General features: G+C 39.6%; 1 long non-coding RNA gene across 1 annotated transcript; it reads left to right on the top strand.

The window, feature by feature from the left end:
- The first annotated feature begins 548 nt into the window (after positions 1-548).
- LOC120436155 lies at positions 549-4,442 on the top strand. Its single transcript, XR_005610194.1, has 3 exons — positions 549-1,636; positions 4,102-4,218; positions 4,339-4,442. It is a non-coding gene; the product is annotated as an uncharacterized LOC120436155 (long non-coding RNA).
- Positions 4,443-5,745: the final 1,303 nt, after the last annotated feature.

Raw genomic sequence — 5,745 nt, 5'->3', positions numbered from 1 at the left:
GTGATGAAAATTCTTTGCCATTATATCGCCTAATAAATCATTTGACTGTGTTGCCGGTCGGTGCACATTTAAATCTCTTTAAATAACTGCCGTAGTAATTTTGGATTGTTAATCACACATGGTAATTATACATTGTTATTTTGCTTGGTAAAAGGGTTCTGATTATTTGGCCTTTTCATTTAAAAATATCATATCAGTCTTTGGCCTCGGTCCAGTAAAGTTACTATAATATTTCATTTCTAATCCCATTTCATAAGTGTTAGATTGTAATTATTGATGTTGCAGCGTAATAACATGGGCTGTAAAGCTGTACCACTTGCGATAATATAAGGAAATTAGACTACTGTCTGTGTTTATTGCTTTGAGGTGATCTAAGTAAAGTTCACTGGTGTGAGTAGAGGTGTCACAATCTTGGATTTTCACAGTAATTATCATGACCAAATTAATGAGTGATATCTGAAATATTGCAAGATCTATAGACAGTTTAAAAATACAAAAAAGCACACAATCTTTGCAGGTCCTAGGATTCTCTTCTGGACAGATGTCAGATGTCATTCCTAGAATCAGCTGGACTCACATATAGTGCTTAGTATTCATTGGGCTTCTCATTTTTCATTCATTTTCGTTCATTTTTCCTGATGTTGCTATTACTCGGTATTGCTACATCAATCCCTATAGCTTTCTTCTTCTCTTTGTTCACCACTACTATGTCTGTTGGTTAGCCATCAACAGCTTGTCTATATGTGAAAGTCCCACAGTCATCTTCTACCACCCTAAGAGGCATTTCCCATTTTGATCTTGGGAGTTCCAGGCCATACCCTGGTGCAAGGAGTTATGTGACGAGGATGTGGGGCCAATGGATTCTTCAACACCCTAACATCAAAACAACTAGTAGCTCAGTGTTCCAACATCTGTGAGAAGCAACTGATGCTACAAATGCTAGGAGGAGCCATCAGACGTCAGGTCAGTGGACGGATGACATCATCACTTATGGAACAACTTATGGAACAACTTTTATGTTCACTGTGAGAGCAGCTGACCTGAAAGAAAATACTGTGGCTAAGCTGGAATCCTGGACTCCTCTGTCTTATCAAGAGTACGTGAGGCACCATTTGAAAGTCTACTAGAAGATATAAATGCAGCATTATGGACAATCCCTACTGCCACCAACCAGGTGATCTATCCCACAGCAACATCAGCTGAGATGCTAGGCTATGAGATGAACAACAGCCACGAGGACCAGGACTATCCATTGAGAAGAAGACTAGAGGCCTAGATCAGGGCAGTATGGAGGGATGGTTGACCACTATGGGAACTGCAGAAATGCATGCTGTAGAAAGGGTACAACTAAGTACTAAGAAGTACAGCAAGCTGCCTATACCCAAGGCTTTAGAAACTGCCAATCAAAGACTCACAGTGTTGACTAACTGTTTGAAGAGATATAACAGAGAGATAGAGGCTAGAAGACTAAACCAGCTGTTCTTCACTGAATCATCCAAGGTGTACTCTCAGTAGCAGTGGAATAATATGAGATCACTCCTGAAGAGGCTGGAGACAGAGCAATAGAGGAAGAGGACATGACAGAAGAATGCAACACATAAGAACAATGCTCAGTGGATGGTGGATGTTTGAGTTGGTAAGTCAAAAACTTGAGACACCTGAAAGTTTGAGTTAATAGATCTAAATATTGGGAAAATAACCCAAAAATTTTAACTTGATTCACTACTTAAAAAGAAACTCAACTTTTTTTGTGTTTTAGTACAAAAAACAATGCCTCTATAGGTAGTTTCCTTTTCATACTAACTGTACAATGGGTAATTAAAAAAATAATAATAATGTAGCGTCCCTCCGACAGAAGACACAGACGATTGGCATTCCGGTTACTGGTGTTTATTCAGAATAGTAACACGGGCTACTGTGGGCCGTAGCTAACGCCAAAACAACAGGGAAAAAGCGCGCTCTCCACAACAAAAACAATCCCCCTCTCTCCAGTGTTGCCAACTCCTCAGTAAGGAAAATCGCTATTGGCTGTCCTAAAAGTCGCTAGAAGTCGCTAAATGACGTCATCACCTAATTTGCATAATTGGTCACGCTAATGTAATTGTTGTTGGAGAGAGAAATAACATCGTGGAAGAGACATAAAGTGAGTAAAAAACGTCCTAAGTGCATTTAGAGTTTATTTAGAACTACAAATTAAATTTCTTTTAGCAATTATTGTTTTTTTAATGTCACAATTCCAACCCTGCTCCTTCACCCGGGCTTGGACCGGCAAAAGTGACCCGAAATAGGCACTCTGGTGGCGTTACTTTGTGTGTGTGTGTTTATAAGTAGTTTTAAACCTTGTGATCCACAAAACAGCATAAGAGTAAAAGAGTAAAAGAAGAACTGACTGCGTTACAGCACCCGCTGCTTGTTGAGAGTAAAAGCGATATGCACTTTCACGTCTTTTTTTCAGGGGGTCTGAAACTCGCTAAATATAGCGACAAAGTCGCTAAGTTGGCAACACTGCCTCTCTCCTCCTTTCTTCCGCCACACACACAGCATTCTCTAACCCCCGCCCCCCAAACACTCTCAGCCAACCACACACATGCTCTCCTCCAGACTCTCTGTCATTGGTAGCTGATCTGATTGACAGGCCAACCGGCCTCTAGACTACTGCACATTCAAGGACACTCAGTAAATCACCAGTGTGTGGTCCAACTATGCCATAAGTAACTGGCAATTCTGAACACATAACACTGATAACACAAAAGTCAACTAACTTGTAACCCAGTCCGTTACAATAATTTACCTACTTTACCTACTTAGTTTGTTAAGTAAGGAAGACAGTGAAATTATGTGACCAATAATATTGCTTGCTGTGTCTACTAGCCAAGCTTGCTTGCATTAGCTAATACCTTAACATGACTTCTGGCTACAAAAACAGCATGGTGGCTTTTTAAAAACAGAAGGTACAAAATGTTGACTCTGTCAATCTTTTATACTGTATACAGTCTAGCAAACAGTCAAATTTTAGACACACCTATGAAGCACAGGGCAATACACAGCTAACATTAGCTCAGAAAGTTAATAGACATGAATACTGTTAGCAGCACTCCTCTTGATTTAGTCAGCGATGTGTACAGATAAGCTACAGTTCAATTCAATTCAATTTTATTTATATAGCGCCAAATTACAACAGCAGTTGCCTCAAGGCACTTTATATTGTAAGGTAGACCCAGCCACAGTTACAGTTAAATTAGTTACCAAAAGAGATGGAAGCTTTACTGGTCCTGCATCATTTACGGTATGTATCTGTCTTTTATATCAATTATTAATTTTTATCATCTGTAACGCTCTGTTTTCATCATATATATGCATACTTTTGTATATAGGCTCAGAGTTTGAGTTTGCTATGTGCTCATTGTGGTCTCTGACAACACTGCCATGGATCTTTGAGGCTGGACGCTGAGACTGAGATTAGGGTCCATCTGTGTGCTTCCAGTTGTGTTTAGGGGCCTAAGCCCAGTATCCCAAGAAAATGTGTTCATGTTGGACAATTGTGCAACATTCAGTATTCTCTTAATGTAGCAGAGCTGAAAGGGTTAGAACCCACATGGTCAATATGGAGACTGCATGTCATCTTTAGGCAGCTAATGGCAGCATCTGATCAGAGATGGGTTCAGAAAGCAGGCATGTGCTGAATTAGCATTAGAATTCAAATTAGAAATACAAAGAAAGCCCTATAGATTTAAAAATACTTACTTTACTAAAAAAACAGACCATTTTGTCTCCATATAAAGGGTGTGGAATTTGCTTTTTCTGGTGTCATTGCAACAAACATGACCGTTTGGACTCACTGTCCTTAAAATATGAAGGTAAGAACCAGAAAAGAACTGATACTGTCTAGCCCAGCATCACATAAAAAAACACCCCCCCCCCAAAAAACTGTCCAGTTCACAGTTCGCTTCGCCAAGGAATGATCAGTCCTTCTCAAAGAACTTGCATGTCAGATCCCCTCCTTAAACTTGATCTGGAAATTAAATTTGTAGGACAAATCCTTAATGCTTCATGCTTTTTCCCTTTTAGTGGTAACCCTTATCATTTCTTTCTATGATATAGTGACCTGCTAACTAAATTTGCATGATCCTGGACTATCTGGAGGGGCCAGGATTGGGGTTGGAACCATCAACCCGGACCGAACCACCCAACCTACCACCTGAGCTACACACCCCACATGTATAGGCACATGTTGCAGATTTAAAATAATGTTCAGAAAGTTATATACATGTTGTGCTATGGCATGCTCTTCAATGCTTTTATCATTAGTTGTTGTTAATCTCTTGCTCTCTTCCACAGTGTGTCTTTGGTTCTGTCTCCCTCTCCTCACTTCCACTGGCCACAGCAGATGGCTGCCTCTCCTTGAGCCTGGTTCTACCAGAGGTTTCTTTCTCTTAAAAGAGAGTTTTTCATTCCTATTGTCACCAAGTGCTTGGTTACAGGGGGTCATATGATTGTTGGGGTTTTCTTTATGTTATTGTAGGCGGTTTACCTTATAATATAAAGCGCCTTGAGGTGTTTGCAGTTGTGATTTCGTTCTATATAAATAAACTTAAATTGCATTGAACTGAAAATGGCTTAACAAGTCTATAATACTTTGGTATGCGGGGTTGATTTTTGTTAAGTAACCAGTAAATAAGGACAAAATGGTGAGGCTTGATTAATTAAGGTTTGATTAAGGTTTGATTAATTCGAAACTCATTGGAAGCAAACTCTCTAATGAACCTTGGTTTGAAAACTCAGAAAATATCAGAATATTATTTAAAGAATGTTCATCATGATTTCTTCTAGTTCAAGGAGACATCATCAGTAGATAATTAAAATAGGTAAACTCTGTAAAAATGTGGATTTTTTTGATGACCTAGAGAGGAAAACTTGTCAGAATGTTTTGTTTTGGATGATTACTGGACTAAAATAGAAGGCCAGGTGGCAGTGCCTGAATGATGAGCATCTAACTGATCAACCATCACATTTTTTCTTGGATACAAAGATTTCTAAACTGAATCAGCTCCAGGAAGCTAATTTTCTATGGAAAACCAGAATAGAAGCCAGCATGGTCTGCTTAAAACATCGAGATGAGCAAAATGGTGTGGCCTTGACCTTGGCCCTTACCCTTTGGTGAGAGTTGTGCTCTCTTTGTGTGCTCTTGTTGCTCAAGTTTTTGTTAGATAGATAGATGAACTCTTTACATGGACAAGACAAGCCTATTTTCATTCCTAGGATATTTTATAATATAGTCTTCTCAAAGCTACTGGTGTGTCCCAGTGACACACAAGGTTTCCTTTGATGGAAATGTATGACACACTGGTTTTTGACACTGGTATGATGGGGCTGCCAAGTTATATTTCAATGTGCAGGTTACTTTAACCTATGTCATCATCTATCCAGAAGTCTAATCAAGTAGATTTTAGTGCCTAAACCTAACCAGTAAGTGGAAGTGAAAGTGGAAAAAACTGAAACAAAAAAGCACAAGTGCCCAAATGGGACTCAAACTACAGTGATGCCATTGCCAGCCCTTGAAACTGTGATGGCCAACACTGCAACAGCCGGTCTTTTACATCGCAGATGCCAAAACCCACCTTGTGCATCTTGGAGGTGTCCTGGGATGAGAATGCCTTGGCAAGACTTATCTGTGGGTTAGCAATATCAATGCATAGAAACAACCTGTCTGCAGGTAGGCTCGTTCTGTCTGATTCAACATTTTTC

Source organism: Oreochromis aureus, linkage group 23 (assembly GCF_013358895.1).
Source record: "Oreochromis aureus strain Israel breed Guangdong linkage group 23, ZZ_aureus, whole genome shotgun sequence".
Lineage (NCBI taxonomy): Eukaryota > Metazoa > Chordata > Actinopteri > Cichliformes > Cichlidae > Oreochromis > Oreochromis aureus.
The sequence above is the reverse complement of the archived record's forward strand: the minus strand, read 5'-3'. Positions and strand labels throughout refer to the sequence as shown.